The 22913-nt window shown below is 38.3% G+C and overlaps 1 long non-coding RNA gene across 2 annotated transcripts; it reads right to left on the bottom strand.

The window, feature by feature from the left end:
• Positions 1 to 4525: 4525 nt before the first annotated feature.
• LOC310894996 lies at positions 4526 to 22883 on the bottom strand. Of its 2 annotated transcripts, XR_014580340.1 has the most exons (4): positions 22337 to 22883; positions 9837 to 9980; positions 7169 to 7774; positions 4526 to 6273 (listed from the first exon to the last, which is right to left on the bottom strand). It is a non-coding gene; the product is annotated as an uncharacterized lncRNA (long non-coding RNA). The 2 variants fall into 2 exon arrangements; XR_014580339.1 differs by having other exon boundaries at positions 4526 to 7774.
• Positions 22884 to 22913: the final 30 nt, after the last annotated feature.

Genomic DNA, 22913 nt, shown 5'->3' with positions numbered 1-22913 from the left:
CGTAAAGTTGCAAGCAGAATTTTGTGGAGAAAATGAAACAACTCAAAACAGAATACGTTCAGAATAAAGACTTCTTGCATGACTTACTAGCCATAGCGACACTTACAGCATGACAGAAACCATTAGAGTTTATCGTTCAGAAAATGGAGCAATCAAAATACCTATTGACACCACAATTGAATGCAGCCATACAGAGACATTTATGAGCCTTACCTAAAGAAGTCATGAAAACAGTGACAATAATAAGGACCTCAGGGTCCCCATACATAATCCATTATACCTCCCATTTTTGCATGTTTTCATAACTAGGAAAGCAGGCAGAAATGGGTGTATAGAAGTAGGTATTTGAGGGAGTATTTTCTTTGTTTAGAACATAAGTGAGACTACTTATATTACTTATGTAATATACCCGTACCAGTGGTACTGTCAAAAATCTGTTGAAAACGTCTCATCCTGAAAGAGATCAAAGGCTTACTGTGTTTAGTTTATTCATAAGACAAGCAGCTAGCTTGTGGTCTACAAATATTCACATGAGAAGACCTTTTTTTCATGACAGACCACTCTAATATAGCAAAACAAATTCACTGCAAGATTCCAAGGGTAGAAATAGACCCTGGATAAATGAGAACTATGGAAAATAATTGCATACTTTTAACAGCTACTTATATAGCTTAGCTTGTGGTTGCCTGATTCTTAGTATATAAATGAAAATGGATTTTTATGAAAGTAGGAAATAAAGATTAAGCAGACACCACGCTTACAAAATAAGTTAACAACTACAATTCTTTGCCCAGTGCATTGTGATCAGCATGTTTCTCTGGGCACTGAATACGTGAATCTAGCTAGGGACAAGTCTGTTCCATGCGAATTTTGAGTCCTCTTGTGGCATGCTGGCTGCACTCCATATTGCTGAGGAGATGTTGCTATATAATCTGCCACCATCCCAAGGGATGAGACTGCTGCGGAGGCATTTCACTAAACAGTATGTCACTTTGCTCTCTCTCTCTCTATGACCATATTTACAATGCACAATCCTAATGCTTTGATTTCTTTAGGGATGCTACCGCTCTTTTTTAACACACACAGAAATACCATTTTAAATACTATGTGTAAATGTAAAGTACATATTCAAGAGAAGATATTTGCTTCAGAAGAATTGTAAATGCACTCCTGGACTTTTTACAGCAATGGTGGGCATTATTAGATTATAAAAATTGCCATACTGTTTGCATTCAGACTTCTGGATGCTTCTTTCTGCTGACAATTGAATCTAGGGAGGCGGAGCCTGGGGGTGGGGTGGAGGAATCCTGATATTAATGAGTGTAAAGTAAACAAATGATCATAATTCCACTAAAGACTAGAGCATTAATTACTGTACTCCTAACTGAGCTAATCCTTCATTGCACAGGTGAAGTCCTTTCCCCATCCAGGAAAGGAAAAAACTGGGAAAAGGAGTCACTTCTCTGACCTCCTCAGGCAAAAGCCTGGTCCTATAGACCACACTTTCCTTGGCTCTCACATGAGAAAATTCTTATTACTCTATTTCAGGGTCCTCACAATCATCGTATTGTCATTTTGCTGCTATAAAGATGACAAAAGACCTGGCTAATTGACCCCTGGAAAATAGATATATTAATAGTGGCAACTCTTCTTTCCTGAACTGCACAGAAAAGAGAACCCAGCTTCATCCAAATGTAAGGAAACTTGGCAAAGCTGGATTTCCTAACAGCCCAGAGACAAAAGTAGGAAGAGTTTTGAAAGAAAAATGTGTTGCTGCAGGACTGTCAGTTCACCATATGAAAAACATTCAAACATTCCTTTGAATAAAAAGGAAATTTAAAACCTAAGACCAGGTGGTCTTTCTCTGATTGTTTTGGAAGCAGTATCTCAGACTGCATTATGACCAAAATTAATGACACATGACTGTAGTGTTTTCCAGTGTAATTCCTTTCCCAAATACAAACACTAATTGAAAATTGGTAACAAGTTCTTCAAGAAACTACCTTACTTTCTTCAGTATAGAGAAAAGTCAGAGAGAAAGAATAGGTGTCACTAATCCATCATTGTCAGTCATATTCCTTGAGCACTATGTTTTCAGAGCTGATGCTCAGCTATGCTTCTGAGATTTCTATCATTTTACCCCTCTTTCCTTGCCTTGTGTTGTTGCCCCTTACCCTTCATCTATCATTTGATTACTAGGCTCTATGGAATAAGCTATCACATTCAATATGCCCAAAAAGGAGGACCAGAAAGAAAGGACAAAAAGGCTCTTACAATTGTGGCAGGAATTTCAAGTTCATCTTTCCTCAAGTCCTCGTCTACTCCCCTCAGTGTCCACCACAAGACACAAAATATGAGGCAGACCACCACAATATAAATAATGTATATGAATTTTCAAACCATCTTGCTATAAAGGTAAAAACTAAAAATGTCAACTGCTTTGCTGCCTACTCACTTTGTATCTTTTCCTCTGCTCCATCAATCCACAACTTGGGAGAGCAGTTTTAACAAAGGAGGAATCACAACGTAAGTTGTCTGCATTTTGTTTTCATTTAATGCTTTTTATTAATTTAAATATGTGTGTACATTGTTAGGAGCTAGTGAAACCATTAGCGAAAATCAGAGCAACATTATCAAGCTTCTGTTAAGTGATTTACTGCGCATTCTCTTCTGCCATCCCTGCTATATGCTTATTTTTACAATTATAGGTAAACAAGCTGGCTAGATTCTCCTAAAAAGAAAAAAAAAAAAAAAAGTAAGGATTAAAAGGCCTCTGACAATGGCAACATTGTCTCTACTTTTTTCACCTTTGGTAGCATTAGGCCCCCATCTCCAATGCTTTCTGCATCAGAGATGTCAAGAGCAACCTTATCTCAGGGTCACTGCTGTGATCTTCATTGGCAAGACTTTGCAGCCTTCTCAGGCATTGTTAATGGAAAACTTTTATGAGGAATCTCCAAATGTCTTGCAAATATTTTTTAACCTCCAAGGCAGTCAGTGACACTGTATTATTGTCATTTCATAAATGGACAAGTTGAAATAATGAGAAGGTAAGTGACCTTCCTAAAGTTATAGCGGGAGCCAGAGGTACACTTACTTGTGTATTTTAAGTATCCTTGCCCTTCCCTAGTCACGGAAGTACACCTTGGCCCATCTGCAATTTTGGTGTCAAGGTGGTTCAGCAAACATTCAAATTACTGGAGTATTAAAGAAAAACTGGCATAAGCTACTGTGTTAGTGAGTTATGGGAAATTTGTTCAGGTTAGTACCAGTCCAGTCATACAACATTGTTTGTTATAGCCTGGTGCTAGTAGAATGATTGATGTGTAGTGCCAATTATTTTTTGGCACAGACTCTTAGCTTTATGATAAAATTCCAGGCATTTGCAGAAAGAGAGTAAATCCACCTCTGTTTGTTCATATTCTTCAGTATCCAAACACTTGGAAATTGGAAAACAGAAACCTCTGCAAATGTCATGTGCTTTATAAACCTCAAAACCCTTTTTTCTACATGCTGCCTGCACACCCAGGCACTCACTGAATCTGGCACATCAGGAAGAATTCACTCAGGGGACTGTCTTGCTGATTTCTATCAGAAACCAAGGAAAGTAATTTTCCAGCAAAGCACATAAGATTCATACATTTCTTACCAATATTTGACTGAAGACAGTTTTGAAATAAAGGGAAGTATCCCCTTTTACTGAATGGCCAGCCAAGAAAGTGGTAGCCAGCCTCCCAACATAATCACCTTGTCACGCTGCTCTGCAGTGTATGGCCAGCCTTTGTTTCCTTCATTTGCCTGTTCATTACTTATCTGTGCTGAATATCAAAGCTTAGTGATTCACACCCATTTCTAATGAAGCCATGACAGAAGGGCCCCAATCATTACTGCCGTCCCAATATATGCAAATTTTCCTTTAGTTCAACTCCCCTTTCCACATCACTTGATCAAATTGGACATGTCTCTTGTGGATACTCAGACTCCCAACCAATTTATGAACATCAGCTGTTTCAGAAACAGAGATATTCATTGTATTGTACCTAGCGTTTCACTCCCCTTTGCTAATAATAATGATCTGCTTTCTTGAGAGAGAGAGAGAGAGAAAGAAAGAAAAAGAAAGAAAGAAAAAGAAAGAAAGAAAGAAAGAAAGAAAGAAAGAAAGAAAGAAAGAAAGAAAGAAAGAAAGAAAGAAAGAAAGAAAGAAAAGAAAAGAAAGAAAGAAAGGAAGAAAGGAAGAAAAAGAAAAGAAAAAGAAAAAGAAAAAGAAAAAGAAAAAGAAAAAGAAAAAGAAAAGAAAAGAAAAGAAAAGAAAAGAAAAGAAAAGAAAAGAAAAGAAAAGAAAAGAAAAGAAAAGAAAAGAAAAGAAAAGAAAAGAAAAGAAAAGAAAAGAAAAGAAAAGAAAAGAAAAGAAAAGAAAAGAAAAGAAAAGAAAAGAAAAGAAAAGAAAAGAAAAGAAAAGAAAAGAAAAGAAAAGAAAAGAAAAGAAAAGAAAAGAGGAAAGAAAGAAAGAAAGAAAGAAAGAAAGAAAGAAAGAAAGAAAGAAAGAAAGAAAGAAAAAGAAAATTGACTGAACTGAGTCTTTTAAGAGTTTTAAAGATGGTAGATCTTGTTTCCATCTTTACTTCTGTAAATTATTATGCTGCAGCTACAAGAATACATACGCCATTATGACCTGCAGAGTTTCTCCAGGGATACAGTACAGAAGTGCTCTATCAGAAATGCAATCAATTCCAGAGATGACTGCTTCCTGCACGCTTCCAAGCTGCTGCTTTATAAAACAGCTCCCCATAAAAGGATCAGGAAATGCATGACATCGTTTAGCAACCAGTCATTAGAATTTAATGGAAGAGGATTAAAATACAAAAATGCCATGCTTGTAGACCTTCCCATACATTATCCCAGCCTTTGAGAAGAGGAATCGGTGTCATACTGGTAAAACCTTAACCCTTTCATCTGCCTTAGAGAGGGAAACTTCTCACAATCTAAGGAAAAGCTTTGTCATATTGGAATGAAAGTCAAATTAAAATCAAACCTCTGAACCAAAGCCAAGACAATAGTTAGGTTTTTCAGTTTTCTACAATCTCTCAATTTAGAAATTTCTGAGGAAAATGGAACTGTGTTTTCAATTCTTTATTTCTCCTCAATTGTCTTTGCACAGATGCAGTACCATGGCATTTCTTACATCTTAACAGTTTTCTCCTTTCTAGTTGCCTACATTAAAGTGTGCGCACTCCCTTCTGCATACACACTAGGTACAATGAGAACAAACAAAATAACCTCTGAAATTATGTTCCTACTGAGCTATTGTGAATACTTTTTTTCTTACTGAGAACACCTGGTGCATGGTATCATGTGCATTGATAATAAGTCTAACACAGCTTTTTCCTACGGCAAAGTATTTACAGCTATATGAGCAGGATGCTGGTGATGAAGCGATTCTTATCACAAACAAAAGATAAACGTAAACAGTGGGAATATATCAAGCACTTGAGGCTCTGCTCTTTCTAAATCACCATCAAAATGTTCCGTGCATCTCTCTCCCCTCTGCAGGTTTTAAAACTGACAACTGCATTGTGCTGATAACCAATATCTGTATAAATGCTTTTCCGACTTTATGTTAAATTGTACCCAAAAATAAGTTACAGACCATCTATCTTTAAAAAGAATATCACATATCTCTTAATGATTACATATTTCTTAACTGACAGGTCTTTTTGGTGTACTGAGCCAGAGGCCAGAGTGGAGATACGCTATTTTTTTGGCAACTTCTCTGTCCATCATGTTGCTTTCCTCTCCAGTTAAGCACAATTCAAACCACACAAGCAATTGGGAGCCAGAGCACTGCCCGGTGCCCATATGACCAGGTCCTTGGCAGAGCTACACAGTCGCATCTTGCCAACCCGGAGTCTGAAATCATTGCCAGCAGAGTACAGTTACAGGAATTCAGGGTCCTCAACCGCTAAGAAAAGGCATCTTGTAATGCTTTTGAAGTGGTGACTCATAAGGCTGGTATATTTACTGTTATTGGTCAGTTTAGTCACTCAGCTGTAATGAAAAGCATTCCCTGCAGCCGTGTCACCCCAGGCTGTGACCTAATCACTCTCAGTACCCAAGGATGTGCCAGCCAGCCAGGAGAACCTGTCCTCCACTGCCTCCAAACGTGGGTGTCAAGGACAGGCATCCATCTCTGGGAACAGCTGTCCTTCCGCAACCAACACCTCCCTCAAGAAGAGCAGGTGGGAAGATTGTATTGCTGGAACTGTTGCACTGCAGCTGAAACAAAAAATTGAGGTTATGACTGCTTCAGACTGTTTAGATCAAGCAAGCTCCTTGTTCTTCTCAGAGCACAAAGCTTTAATTCATTGCTCGAAATCAATTGGTCTTTATTTGACTCAGAATTTGACAGTCCTCTTACGGCTTTGGCGCAGCACCACCTGGCATATCATTTCTCTAAGGAGAATGTTTCAAATCTTCTACCATGGCAATCAGGCATAGCACTCCTTGTCTCATAAATGTTGAATATGATGTTGCTCTTTATTGTTAAAATATGTTTTGTTCAACCCTGAAGTGGATTTATTCCACTTCTATACACAGATTTTCATACATATAATAATAAAAAAAAATACTATTTTTTCCATAAATGACATAAACACCAAGACTAATAAAACTTGGGGTCTCCCCAGTTGTCTTCCTTCCTCCTTTCCAACCACACGTTTAATCTTACACAGCTTTTCTATACACCCATGAAATTATGCAGTGTTGCAATGATAAAGCTTAAATCAAAGTGAACATAAAATATCAACAGGAAATTTTGTCTGCTTCAAATGAATACCCTTTATTGTTGCAGTCATTTAGAGTCTAGGTAGCCTGTGATGCTGAAAATCATCTAAATGACTCATTTAAAACTTTTTCTTCAGAAAAGAACACTTTAATTTAATGTGCATGGGTTTCTGAGAAACATTTATAATATGGAAATTGCAAGCACCAAGGTAAAATTCAAGTCTAATTGTCTATTCAAAGATCATTTTTAGTGCACTACTAATGTACATAGGAACACAACATAACATGAGAACCATCACAGTAGCTCAAAGCAAAGGCCTATCTTGGTCAGTTTTCTGCATCTAGCAGCAGTCACAAGTGAAGGGAAGATAAAGAAAAGGGAGCATACCTGATCTATCTACAGTCTTCCAAGGAGAATTCTTGATTCTATTATGATTAGTAACCCAGTTAGTAAATGTTAGTAGAGCTCTCTTCGAAGTACCTTTCCAGTCTGCCTTCAGACTTATCTCAGCTTCCTCCATAAACAACATCCTTTGAGAAGGAGCTCTACAGGTCCATTGCATGTATGATGATGAACCGTATCCTTTTCTTTGTTTTGATTCTGATTGGTGTGTCAGCATCATACATAATTATCTAGGATCTGTGTCTGAAAAATAAAACCATCAGCTGATTCCTAGCATTCTTCTCCATGCCACTCAGAATCATGTTGACTTCTCTTAGACTTCCAATAAATCCTCTTTTTTGGGTTGAAGTATCCTAGTCCACCTCAGCTAAACCCATATTATAGTGTAGATAACAGAAGTGCGTTTGCAAAACAAACCTGTTGATGCAGAGTCCCTGGCATCCTCAGGCGACTTTTTTTTTTCAACTAGCATAAAATTGGTCCTGCAGATTGTATACCGATTGGCAGTTGGATTGCATTAGGCATGTTCCAGAACATCATCTGGTTTTGTTTCATCCAAAAGAAATCCAGTTCAGGTGCTCCAAGACCATCCTGTATTTGAAAGAAAGTTCAGTAAGTGAGGAAGATTTGAAGATTTATTTTAAAACCAAATGCCTGATCTGAACTACAGTGGATGTGTCCTATTTTTCCCTGAACAGAAGCTGTTCCATACCTCTGAGTTGTCCATATTGCCATTCTCTGAACCTTTTCCACTTTAAAGACATACTTTTGAAATGGGAGGACTGAAGCTGAACACAGTATTTAAGGTGTAGGCAAACCACAAATGTATTTGTTCCCATAATGATGTCTTCTGTTTTCTCTTCTATTCCTTTCCTAGTATTTCATAGCATTTGTTTACTTTCCAGACTGCTGCTAAGCACTAAATTGACATTTTCATGGTACTATCTATAATCTCAATCTTCCCAGTCTCACTCCTGAGTGGTAATGGTGTCTCAGAACACAATATTTTATATGTGAATTTAAAATTTCTCTTCCCTATATGCGTCACTTCACATTTACATATTGATCTGATTTTTAACACATAGAGATGAGATGTAAGAATGGATGGAAACATTGTGTGCAGTGGAAAAATCAATTAATTAGCTTGTTATGCCACCAAATATCATTTTGAGGCATGTAAACATTATTATATTAATTTACACATGATTATATAAATTTTTAGAGAGAGAAACCCACTTGGACAAGAAAAGTTAAATTAGGGGGAGGTTCTCACTACATTTATTTTAACTCTACATATTAAAAAAAAATTGCTACAGCTAGCAATTTTGTCCTTCCAGACAAAATAGAATTTGGAAACACAAGTATCACTGAAAGAACATATTATAACCTTGGGTTATCATATCAGGAAAGAGCATCCAAAAGTTAATTATGTTTCTGAACTGCTTGGCTGTTCCTCATCACTTGCCAGGAGTTACCTTTACAAGGACATTCAGGTGCTCCAAGTACCAGCATTCTCTGATAATAATAAAACAAGTTTAAATAAGCACAGCTAAGTTCCTCATCAAGACTCTTTTGACACTTAAATTGCTTAAAATCTCATAAATTTAGTAGAAAGCTGCTGAATTTTACCTCCTAAATATATAATACCAGTTGATGAGTTCTAGAAAGAGAGTTCGGGGGGGGGGGGGGGGGGGGCAGGAATTAAAAATACATTTTAATTGTGATCTGACTTTTGTCAGGACATAACTGATTTTAGCTAGCCAGTACATCAGACTTTTTATGGAAACAGCTTACCTAGAAAAAGCTTGCATTTTAATTTTAGATTTTCAGTTACTTGGTCCAAAAACTTGTTTTGTAGCTTTTTTATTAAAAAAAAAAAAAAAACTTTCTTAAGAAAAGCTTTTTCAATGATGATAGCTAATGACCATTCCAGAATCAGCATACAGACTCCTGAAAAGGAAGACATTATTTTGAAAATAACGAGATTAACTATACTTTATATTAATTATATTAGTTAATCTCGTTATTTTCAAAATATATTTTTAAAAAAAATCTGTTATATAAAATATTTGTATTATGTAATTGCAATGCATTACTTACATATATTGGAGTGAGGGTTGGTCTCTTTTCCTAAGCAACAAATGATAGGACAAGAGGAACCAGCCTCAAGTTGTGCCAGGAGAAGTTTAGATTGGATATTAGGAAAAAATTCTTCACTGGAAGGGTTGTGAGGTATTGGAACAGGCAGCTCAGGAAGTAGTTGAGTCACCATCCCTGGAGGTATTCAGAAGACATGTAGCTGTGGTGCTTAGGGACATGGCTTAGTGTCAGACTTGGCAGTGCTAGGTTAACAATTGGACTTGATGATCTCAGAGAACATTTCCAATCTAAATGATTCCATCATTCTATAATTCTCTATATATGGTTTCTGGCTTTATACCCTTGGCATGCATTCAGGTTGCATTTTTTGCATTTCTGCAAAGTGAAGGCTGGAGAGCTTTTTGAAAATGAAAGTTTAGAGTTCCCTATACTCCAATATAGTCTTACAAAGCAGTCCTTTTTGAAGAGAATGGTCCCATGCTTGGCTTTTCCCAAGATGAGGAATTTTGCCATGTGTGATGAGAGATGAACTTTTGCACAGTGGACAAATTACCTTAAGATACACATCTAAAGCACAGCGTGATTTTGGTACATGTGTATATGAGCTTCCTTCTGACTATCAGAGACAAAGTCCTTCGCTTTTCAATTGAAAGTCTTATTTATCTTCATCTGTAATAAAGTGACTCCATATAAGCTCCTGAAACAAGATAGAACATAACCTTGACTTGCACAGGGAAGAAATCTTTTGGGCATCAGTGAAATTTTTGAACAAAATGAATTACTGGAGGAACCAAAATAATATTTCATTATCTCCTGAGTTTGTGCTGCACTCTCCCCTCCATCCTGGCTGACGTGCTACAGCAGGAGGGGGACTGAGCAGGACTACCACAGATCTGCTCAAGTGCTTTGCCCTGTGAACCGTTCAGGTACACCATTTCAAGCTGCTAGTACAGATGAAGTCACAGTAGGATAAAGACAACTACGCCAATACAGATTATAACCATAACCACGCCAAAATGAGCTAGAGACTGTAAAGGCATCTTTGTGTGAAGCTGAGAAGTCACCCTCAACAGTGAGTCAGTAACAACTTAACTATTGTGTCCTAAGCCTGGTAGGGTTAAAAGTCCTCAGAAACAGTGTGGACAAGTTCTGAAGGTCCAGGTGTGCATCCATATGTGAAGGCTTTCCTTTGAAGAAGCAGATCTGAGGAATTCCTTTGAGAAGGACCTTCTCCAAAAAGTTTGTACTGTATGATTACTTCTTATCTGGAAAAGTTTGCTCTGTTATGATTTTCTATCTTTCCCTAAGAAAGCATGATTGACAGAAATCAGAGACCTCACTCATTCTGGAAGCCCTCTTCTTCTGATGGTCAGTATTTTCTTGTTCCAATATGCTTAGTGAAGATATTTTATAGCCCTAACTTTTAAATTAAAGTAGTGGTTAAAATAAATTGAATAAAAATTTCTTGATCATTTTCAGTGGTCTGTTGGTGTAACCCATTTAGCCAAATTACAAACAGAAAATATCAGAATTTTAGCAAGTTTGACAATTGACAAGTGTGTCCATGATTGTGCATAATACCCACAAGTTCAAAGATGGGTACAGTTAGTACCACTCAAGAGAATACATGAAAATAACATATGTTCGGGCCAATAATGTGATGGAGAATCCTCTTAAAATATCTCTTGGCATGGAACTAAACCTGTTAAAGGAAGGATTTACTATACTCCATGGGTGTGCTTTGAAGAAGCTTCCACTGTATTCAATTACTATTGATTCATTAGGTACACGAACTGTACAGCTCTAATTAAAAACCTTTTTCTTTCCTGCTTTGAAACCAGCAGGGTTCCTTAAATAGATTTACTCTGAACTGGAAAAAAAAAAAAATTAATTAGAAAAATACTAACCCAAATTCCCTGGCCTTCTTTGTGTCAATTTCTAAGTAACAAGTCATCATCTCCCTGGCTTTCCCTGAGCAGAAGCAGTGGATGATGTACTCTCCTAAGCTCTTTGATATCTTGGCTTCAGCATGAACGTGCTTTGGTATGTCTCACAGGAATGCAGTGCTTGCTCACACAAACTGTCATTTCCATTTCTGACATGGAAAGAACACGGAGCTGGAAGTCCCAGGCAGAAAAAAAAAGGACATGGAAAAGGAGGAATGCTTTTATTTGACTATCCAGGCTTCTGACTCATTGACTTGGTGAACCTTTTCCAGCTCAGAGGAAGGCCTGACAAGGCACAGTGCTGAGAATGGATCTGGCTGGGGAGGGTGGGGATTGAAGGTCCTGCTGGGAAAGTGCATCACAAGGGCTAGGGAATAATTTGTCAGTGGTGAACTGTGCTGAGCTTTCTAGACCATGCTGTGGATGAAATCCAGCCCATACTGATGGCCCAGTACATTTCCTGTATAAAACCTGAGAGCTTTTTGAACTGCATAAATGATTTCTTCTGATAAGGTTCTTTGCCCTCTGGTCCTTCCCCACAGTGCTGAAGAACTCAGATAGGCCTCCAGATGCCATATGCTTCAGCCAAGGCTTTGGCTGGCTGGACTGAGGTGAAATATGCCAATCTATCCCAGAAGGAGAGGGAAGTATATAGTTCACTACTTCATGATAAAAAGCCTGTCACCTGTGCTACTTAGGCTTTGATAGAAGCTCATGGAAATAATAGTCAGGAAAAGGTGTTTTAAATAGCTGATACCTTCCAGTTGCCTTGCAAATGTTAGCTAACCTAGCACAGTAACAATCACCTCATCCCTTCAATGCCTTCTCATGTGTTAGTGGTTAGATTTCCTTGTGGCACATGCAAATCATACACATCATCACCATTCTCCAGAGCAATATTGCATCTAGGCCTTTATTGCAAATTTCACAGGTGTCAAAGTAGACATTGCACAGCAGAAGGCAAACATCACACCAGTTTACTCTCAGATCCCCTAGGGCATCCCCAGCCCTGCCTGTCTTCCTTGCACCTTGCCCATGTCCCAGGACCCTAGGTCAGCCCTGAGGCAGTCAGCTCCTGCCCCAGCAAGGCCTCAGCAGGGCCAGTCTTCAGCTCCCCATAGTTCTGCCCTGCCTAACCATGGGGCCCACCAGGCAGGGCCCATCAGCAGGCCCACAGCCCAGCCTGGCCTCAGACTTTCCCTGTACCAAGAGAGGTGTCCAATGCCCAGGGTTGGGGCTGCCCGTTGCCCCCAGATGCCCAGGCTGAGGTGGTGGGTTGGAATGGGTTGCCAGGCCCTGCCCTGATGCATCCCCATAGAGAGTCCTTGCCACTGGGCCCCGGGAGCCCCAGTGGTACTCACTGCACCATGACATTTTCACAACTTCAATTATTACTCTTTGCAGACTGTTGAAAGAGCTGTTACCATTCAATAGTAACAGGATTCTGGATTACATATTTCCGTAGGTATACAAAACAAGATATACGTGGAGTGGAATGGCTGAGAGAACTGGGATTGTTCAGTCTGGAGAAGAGGAAGTTGAGGGGAGACCTCATAGGTCTCTACAACTTCCTCAAAGTAGGTTGCAGTGAGGAGGATGTTGATCTCTTTTCTTAGGTGACAAGTGATAGGACATAAGAAAATGGCCTCAGGTAGTGCTAGGGGAGGTCTAGATTTGAAAAGAGGAAGAATTTCTCAATGGATTGGGTGCTCAAGCATTGCAACAGGCCACCCAGGGAAGTGGTGGAGTCCCAGTCCCTTTAAGCGTGTAAGAGACGTGTGGATGTAGCACTTAGGGACATGGTTTAATGGTGGGCTTGGTATAGTTGGATGACGGTTGGACTTGATCTAGAAGGTCTTTTCCAACCTAAATGATTCTAGGATTTTATGATTCTACAATTTTCTTTCTCAAGATACTTTTATGGAATAGAAAATAACACCTCTGATCTTTAACAAACCAATAAAATCCGATATCATATACGCCTGCATATTTGTTACTGAATTTAGTGTTTGTGTTTTTTTCTGGTTTTGTTTGTTTGTTTGTTTCCATAAAGGTTTCTTAGACTCAAATGACTTTAGATAATTTCCAATACAGATCTTTAGATCTGCTTTGTTTCTTTCAAAGTGTCTTCCTGCTATGTGAAGGAAATAATGTATTTCTTGGAGAAGAAAAACAAATATTTTTCTATGCCTGTTACATCCAATGCTGTAATTGTAACAAACTGCAGTTTTATCAAAGTCCTTCCACAGTGTCTATTTCTGCTCAGCTTGCACCAGGAATCCAAACCAATTTGCATTTGCATTTACAAATTAATAAACTTTCACCAATGGCTGCAGCTTTCATGAACTCTATGTACAATTCAGACAAATACTGGTCTACCGTCAGAACTGTTTTTTTTCTGCTTAACTATGTCATACTCTGTCAAGTGAACAGAAAGAGGAAGGCATTACTTTTGTAAATGTAACAAGAAAAATGTCAAGAGTCCCATTATTTTAAACTAAGATGGGAAGAGCAGAGGATAATGTATAGTAGAGACCAATCCAGCATGGAATGAACTCAGCAATGCACTGAATTTCATCAGCAATTTATTGACTTTCATTTCATTTACCTGCATCAATAAGCACAGTTAATAAGACATAGACCCCTGCCATTCCTCTGAATGGCTGAAGCACTACATTATGCGGTAATATCATTTTCGCAATGCTAAAAGTATGCTATTTTCTTCATGTTGAGGATACTGTCTATATAGCTTAAAATATATTTGGGCAATAATTTAAACAATGCCACAAAGCCTACTCCCCCTCTCCTTCTTCAACAATTCCCTATGCTCACATTCTCTTCTCAGATGCTGGGGAAAGAGGGCAAACTTTTCAAAGGAGCTCTAAAGGCCATGATTTTCATTTTCATATAGGTCATTTTCAGTCTGAACACTTTCACTAGAAGCTGACTAAATCACTGCACAATTATTTGAAAATTCAGTACTTGGTTTCTTTCATTGCTTTATGGGGTTATAGAAAAAGTCTTAAAATTATGCATGGTCCAAAGGATATATTTAATCTTAACGAGCTTCATTTCTGCTAATTGCTAAAGCCAAAAGGAAGTCTGTCAAAGGCTAATAATTCCCCAGCATCTTCTGAGAGATGAATATACATTATCAAATAAGACTATGTATTACATTCGTCCTTTAGAGGGCATTCTGTGAATAGGGAATATGCTTTGGGTAACACCAAGGGTCAGATCTAGTCTGGTATATATTTCCATATTTCCACTTAACTCAATGAAAATGCATGAGTTCCACTGCTTATAGACATTACTCTTTGTCTTTAAATGTTTATTCTTAAAGCCTGAAGTAGCCTAAATCTTTTTAGATTGATCTATTTTTCTCCTCAATAAATTTCATGTGTAGCTTAAAACTGTTCCATTCTGCTTTATTCTTTACTATAAATTTAACTCATCTGATAAAGAAATAAAGCCATCCAAAGGGAATGGTTGTTGCTCACTGCCCCATAGCCTTCACCAGTAGGTATTGTTTCATATATGGCTTATCTCTTCCTAGATTTGGAGAAGTAGGTATATTTAAATGCAGAGCTCCAGACACCAAGTGTGTTCATCAGCTCTATGTAAATTAATTAATTTCAAGAGTTTTATCAGAATGCCATTCCACAAGAATAAAAGGTTATTTTGAAATGCAGGTGGTCTCTGGTTCACTCACAAAAAATAATGTTACTATCTAATAATGAAAAATATATATATATATATATGTATATACACGCAGGTCCCTAGCACCCTACTAAACCTTTTATTTAGTCCTTTGGTAGAGAAGATTTTGCCATGGATTTCCTGAATGTTGTTCTCATTGGCAATTTTACTGACATGGTTTTAGAAACTAGAAGTGTAAAGACAACTGGACTGGATACAAGTTCCAGCAATGCAAAGGACAGCAAAGCATGAAATATGAGATAAAACTTAAAGAATCAATCAGCTTAGATCAGGCAGATGTATAGACACTTGAAGAAGACAGTCAAAAATATATTGGGATAATGTGAAACACATGAGAGTATTTTTTTTAATTGAACAAAGATAGAAAAGGTATGGAAAGTTAAGGTTGATAAAAGAGAAGATGTAGTTGTATATCATCAAAGCTTTCTAACAAAAAGACCACAGAATTAAGAAAGACAGAATCTCCAAAGGCTCTTTAGCCAACCTTCATCCTCAAAGCAGGATCCAGACCTTTTTTGCAGTCACTTAAAACAGGTATGATGTTGGGTGCACAATTCCAACAGGAAAATCCAGAATAGACTTACTGTTAGCTCCCATTAATATGTTTTACCCCATGAAAATAAATGTATTCTTTGAATGCATTTGAATGACAAAAGTTGGTGTCAGTGGGTTGACTGATGGCATTAAAGATGCCATAAACACTCCCATATGAATTCCAGTACCAAATTGGAAAGGTTGCATACAGCTGAGTTGTTGGGCTGATGCAACCAAAGTTACCCATAACATTGACTGTGCAGTGATGACTTTGAGACATCGTTTGACATCATGACAAAGGGGAATTAAAAAGTTGAACTTTTGTGCATATTATGGGTTTCACAGAAAAGGCTGCATTGTCTTTTGTACCTTGAAAAGAAATCCAAAGCAAATTATTCACAGCATCAGCATCTCTATTTTCCCTGATCATTATAATTGTATATTGTGCTCAGAACCATACAAGATTTCTCTTGCAATATATTATTCTCACTGAAAAAAAAAAAAACAAGCAAACAACAACAACAACAAAAAAGCAAACAAAAAAAAACAAACAAGCAAAAAAAACCAACAGATAATAAGGACAGATTGCCATGAGAATAAATATAATCCTTTCTATTAGCAAAAGTCTAGTTTTGCATTTCTCAGAACTGCCAGGGCTTGGTAATTTTGACTTGCTAGCTTCCCAGCACATTCTGAACAGGTCTTTCATTGATCCCATTTTCTGCAATCCTTAAAAGTCAAATATTGCTAGTGCGGATAATTTTAAAATGCACATTGTGTGTCTAAAATCAATCTGATATCTATGGGACAGTGTAAGAACCCTCAGAGGCATCTAGGCTCTTTCAAACATATTTATTTTCCTAAAATCTCAAATAGCAACACAAGAAATAAAGCAGTGAACAGTTCCCAGTGACACTAATAGATGGCTGCTTCCTCTGAGAATCCAATTGATACACAAGGAAGCAATATATATATATATATTTATAGGGTTAAAAGATGCAAAGAGGGAGTAAACAAAAAACATAAGTATTCAGCAGTACCAAGACAAATTTCATATTCTACATGATCTGGGGAAAGTGAATTCAAAATTCACGTTTGCTTATATGTATGCATATGTATGTATCTGTCTGTGTTTCTGCAGGGCCTTCTGTGTGAGCCATGCCTCTCCCATTTACTCAGCATCTGATTTTTCCTCTCTGAGATTCTACGTATCATTACATACAATGGTTGAAATGTAGTTTGAGATTCTTGAGAAATGCCATCCATTTTTATTTAGTTATCTCTATGTTAGGTAAATGTTAAAATGTGTAAGTCACTTAACTTTTGCCTAAGCATGTCTGTACTTCTTGAGACTGTTTCTATGTCTTTTTAAGTAATATAAAATGCAAACTAGTCCAGTTTGATGGATGTTTCACTGTAAGCATATACAAACCTCTCCTAGAAACAAACTACAGAACAAGAGGACAAAGTAGAGTCTTTTGGGTTGGGATTTTTGTCATTTCTCTTTACTGTAAACTTACCTAAAGAACACCAAATGAAGCCCTGAGAGCAAAGATAGATGCCCTAGCATCAGAAAGAAGGCAGGTCTGAGTGTGCAGAAATGGAGAGCCTGATCTTAATAACAGAACTAATCATAGGCAGTGCACCATGCACGTTCTGAGAGATAAACATGAACGGACACATCCAGGCACCACAAAGAGCTGCCTAAACATAGCCATCAGCAGCTGAAACAATAGTCCACCTCCCAGATAGAAAAATATCTGAGACATGCTGTCAGTCTGGAGATGATTGGCAAGACAGCTTCAGTCCTCAGTACTATTTCAGATGCAGCCCAGGTTCAGCCAGGTTCACTTTAAATTTAATTAGGATTATGGTAATATTAAGTTGCTGCCATAGGTAGCGATTAGACAGCAGTACAGAATCAGCCTTTGTGTGTGTCTCTCTCTAATTTTTATTAGAAAGGGATGCATGTCTTCCCAAAATTAATGCACAAAATTAAAGTTGGATGATGCAAATCTGTCCTTTGGTTTCGTAGCAGCAACAAATGGTTACCTGAATATCTAGCAACATTCTTGATGACAACACTCCTAACACAGGACTGTATGACTGGCTCAAGTTCCTGTTTCCACATAAAATTCAGGAGCATACATAAATCCCATGAAGCCTTTCTCTGAATACTTTAACACTCTACAGAGTGACACTGGCCTCAGTACTTTTCATAGAGTCCACCCAGACCCTCTCATTGGGCAGAGTAGGTCTGCTGTGCATGGAGAAAAAGAGGGCCTCCAGTGCCAAAAGAAAGACTAATTGCTAGGAAGAAAGAGGTGAGGGGAGCCTGAGTTGGACTTCGGTAAAAGTACAGAAGAAAAAGTTCTATATAATACCATCCATCACGGTAATCCAGGCCATAAGTAATAATGTTTATGCTTTCACTCCCTAGCTCCATGTACAAGACCCATGATGGTAATGCTTCTCTTTCTTCCTCTGTCTTAGCAGAACAGCTGGTACTAGCATGTGATGATTATTCTTCTCATGAATCCATATCAGAGATGCTTTCCCTGCCAAACCCAGGGGAAATCCAAGTGCAATTCAATTAGTGAAAGCAAATGGGGTCACCTATCACCTGCAGCCTGATGGGATCATCTGACAGGGCACTGGAAACATCTGTGTACCCCAAAGCATCACACAGTTAAGATTGCATACAGGACAGTGAAATACTTGCCCCTGAGTAGTTCACAGATGGTTGAGAGGATCTTCCTTATTAATGAATTCAGACTTCACAACAACTTGCCTTGACAAAAGTTAACATTTAAAGATTCAAAGAGAGTAGCAAAAGAGGTTGTCTGAAATAATTTAGATAAATTATGTTCTTTAATTAATTTCAAGGTCCATTGAGCACAGTCCTATTAAATATAAAATCTGCACGTAAAAGGATAAACATTTCTAATGCATCTACTTAAGCAATACCAAAAGTCTGATACAAATTTAATTGTGGAAATCAAATAGTATCAGAGTTAGGACCTTGGTGTCTTTCCTCAGTGATATCCACATTCAGTTTTACTGTGTTCAATGAACAGAAATTTAAGAGAAAAAAATCTGAGCACTCTGAGGACAGAGTAAAATTTAAGATTCTATCTGTAACTGTGACTTTCTTTATTTTCAGTTGTATAAGCCAGCTTTCAGATTTGAACACACTGTCTTTTTTCAATGCTTCTCTCACAATATGACGGGAGGATTATGCCCAACTCTGCTCAGAGGGTGAGCCAGTCTCCATGACAATGATGAAGAGTGGTGGCCAGCATGCAGTTCAGTGTTGCTGATGTTCACATCTGCAGCACTCTCACTGGAAGAAGAATCTCTGCTTAACAACTGTTTGTAAAGAGATCTCCAAAAACATATATCCCTGAAATATCCAATGTAACAGTAAAATGGAGCCTTAAATGCACTGAGTAAATGCTGCTGATACATACATTATAATGGAGAAGTGTTATTAACAAGACATAGAGCACTTCAGAGAACATGGATGGACTTTGCTAGCTGGACAAGACAGAGTTTAATGAAGAGAGGCCCAAGGCTCTTGCATTTGTGGCATGAAATATTTAGAAAGTTACGACAATAATCTTGATTTATGTAGTTGAGTTCTTGTAACAGTGAGAACGGGTGCTGGCACTTTAGAAATGAGGGGTGGACCATCAGAGCATCCCCAGCTCCAACATCTTCAGTCTTTACTCTGAGAAGAGAAGAAGATGATTCCTCTTAATGAGTTGTTGGAAAAATCTCCCAACCAGCCAAAGACACCAAAAACATCTGTAAATCATCTCTCACACTCAGAATAAACTGGTAGCAGTGAAGGCTGCATAACTCTGGTCTCTACCTGTTCCCCAGGCTACCTGGGGAGAAACCGTGCTGCCAGAGCAGCTTGCTAACTAAAGACAAATGAGTAAAAAAGAATAATTTGCTGAAGAATTTGCCTGGATTGTTAAAACCAGTGGGAAATGTTGCTTCAGAGAGATTCTGACAAGGAAAGCCACTTATGCAAAAGCATCAGATTTTTCTAGAGGAAATTTCATTTTCTGCTAGGAAAAAGAGATGCATTTTTCTGTCAGGAAAATCAAAATGATGGGTTTGTGATTGCCCACCTGGAGGGACCTTATCCATTACACTCTCTGCTCACAGGAAGAAAGAAAAGAGCCAAGAACAATCCCTCAGGAAGCTGCTATCTACTGCAGACATTGTTGTCCCCCATACAGATATTGATTAAGGCTCTAGGTTTTCTTTCACTCTATCTCACTTACCTAAGAGTTGTTTATTCTTAATATTATTATTATTATTTCACATAAATATTTTCTAGATATATAGGTAACATTTCATAAAATCTTAAAATCCATGCTGACTCAGTACAGTGACACCTTGCAGGAGAACAGCTTTAGGAAATGATCTACTATTACAGAAAACATAGCAAATTAGTTTTTACTGTGTGTCTTCCAGGGTCTGCTCAAAAGTCTCTAGCTACTGGGCAATGTACAAACTGCATTATTTCCACCGACATGGATCCACACCTATGTGAAAGCTTGATTTCCATATAAATTGCATGTGAAATAGAATGCTATCCCCAGAGTCTAGGAGGAGGTAAGTAAAAGAAAATGCTAATGAATGGTATCACTTGAGATAAAATTAAGGGGGGAAATGAAGGAAGACACTGTAGTTTATAAAAATATCCTGGAGATCACTAGACTTCTTTGCAAATCACTCTTCTTTGTAGAATTTCTCTTCTGTTCCTACATCAAGGTCCAGATTCTGATCCAAAACTTTACCTTCTTCCAAGAGTGATGCCCAATTCCCTGAACATTTATTTTGGCTCCATTGGGCATATTTGAGAGTAGGGTGGTACATAACTTATAAAAGTGTAGTAGAGTGTAACCTGTTTTCTGTGACTTCTTCTATAGCAAAATGATGACATGCTTGCTGCAAGGAAAACTATGTCAGCCATGACCTTAAATACTTAGCCTTTGAAAGCAAATTTGAAGAAGAAGAAAATAGGTTGTGATGTTTATTCTTTTTAACTCTGTACATCCAGGAGAAAAACACATCCCAGTAGAGTCTGCGGAAGATATCACACCCTCATTTCAGATAGACAAATATACCTATACCTCTATACCTCTGAGACACTCAGACTTGGTGATCTGAACCTAGAAAGAAAGAATTACAGTGACAGTCCCAGACATTAGTGTATTTGCCATCAAAGCTGCCTCTGCAGAAAGAATTGAGACAAATGGCAGAATGAAAGCTGCACAAGGCAAAAGGAACTGGGCATAAGGGAATTAAGAAGTAGCAAATAGCAAACATCTGCAAGAAAACTGCTGATTTGTAGCTGAACAACCTCTCTTATTAAGCCAGATGGTTTGTTAGCAAAAAGCATGGGTATATGCCAAAGCAGTTTTAACTCTGCAGTGAGCAACACCTGTACCTGGTGCTTCCAGGAGTTTTGCAGAGATACACAGCATTCTGGAGCTGTCACACAGTTCAATGTTAAGGCTGGCATCATGGCTCTGGATCATGGGTCTCTACTGCCAATTCTAGCCTGCAAATAGCACTGACCTGGGTGGACCCTGAGAGATGAGGCAGCAGAATATTTTTAAAGGAATAGCACTTCTGCTGCTTTGTAGCAGCTTCTTGCTGTCCTTTGCTGTTACCCCTCCTTTTATGACCTCTTCCTACCACCCATCACCTTCCAGGGCAAAACCATCGTGTGGTTTTGCACATTACCCAATTTGTTTCTTTTTAATTTCATAATGCACCAGACATTCTCTTTTCATTTGTGCCTTAACCTTTCTCTGTGACACTTATATTAGCTATGAGCAATACTCTGTTATTCTAATGTCCAAGGCAGAGACTCTCTTACATAAGAATATACCACATGCCAAGGCCAAATTTCCAGTTGCTCTATATCCACACTTCAGTCTTAACTGTGGGTGAATGATCATGTTTGAAAAACAGGGCCACACAGGCTTGTACAAATGCTCTATGATGTTATTTGTGCATTTACCTTACAGCAAGTCCAGACAGAGAGATTACTGCCCTCTTTCACCTCAAGAACATCAACATTGTAGGTTCTCTGTGAAAGGAAAACTCTGAGAATACCTAGGGTTTGTATCTCCAGAACTATCTCTGTAGGACACAGATGATAGCTCACACCATTGTCACTAAAAATGTTTTCTTACATGCAGCCCTTTAAGGATCCTGGAAAGACATATTTGGTTGCCTTTTTCAGGCTTTCTGCCTCATGAGGTTGCCTGCCCAGTCATCTCTGACTTCTTTCCTTCTTGTCCATGGGGGCTTTTATGGGGTCTATATTTTCTCCTTCTCCCAGAGCTCCTCTTTCAGTTTGCGCCAGAGCTTTCCTTGCCCTTGCTGGAGGGGCTGCTTCAGTGGGCAATGATCCCCAAGAGGCTGATGAAAGAGACACTCGGTTCCACTGGGAGTACTATTAAGCATTAATATAGGTTTCCTAATTTCTCACTGCAACTTCTCCCCATGTTCCAAAAACATGGCAAAGCTCCTCTTTGCCAGGGAAAGAAATCTATGTTTGTGCCTTCCCAAGGCCATGTTCAAATGGAGAGAAAAGGAGCTCTAAAGTGAGGGAGGATGAAAGTAATTTATAGTTACAAGCCTTTATCCGGGATGATGGGGTACATAGTATCCATCAAAGACAAGTAATTGCTTAGTAGATCCTGAGTCAGGCTTGTTATTTCCCACCAGCTGGCAAGGACACCCTCACAATGGCTGAATATGCTTTCTCTCATACTGAGAGCTTTCTTCTTAAGACTAATATTATATTTAAAAGTATACTTACCATTATGTCAATATAATGCAGTTCCTTCACTTTGCTGGAGGCATCTGTCAGAAGTATTAAATGGCTTGGAATATCTGGCACTGTCAGCAGTGATGCTGTTGTCTTTCTTTACTCTGGAAATGGTAATACTGCTTCCAAGAACCAAGATACAAAATGCCCCAAAGTAGCTTAGCCAAACACAAAAATGCATTCATCTGTCTTCATTCTCCATTTGTGGTAGTCTGTCTGCATAATATCTGGACATTATTCCATCATGTGCTTATATGTCTCTTGCCTAAAAGAAGCCCGAAGGATAAAACTCACTTATAACCTGCACACACTGGCCAGGGGTTGCTCTCAATATTTATTCCTAATCAAATTCCAAATTCTGAAAAAAAAACCCTGATCACATGTACCTAGTCTTCCCATTGTTAGCTGAAAATCAGAGTGCCATTTAAATATGTCATTGTACATTCCAGAGAAATTGAATTCTGAAAAACAACTATATCCACTGAGCAGACAACATTATTCTTAACTCCCAGTGTGGAAAGGCCAGACTTCCTACTGCCTCAACTTCACCGTTCTGGTCAGATGGATA

The sequence above is a fragment of the Anser anser genome (assembly GCF_964211835.1).
Source record: "Anser anser genome assembly, chromosome: 2".
NCBI classification, from domain to species: Eukaryota; Metazoa; Chordata; class Aves; order Anseriformes; family Anatidae; genus Anser; species Anser anser.
This window is presented reverse-complemented; position numbering and strand designations above follow the sequence as displayed.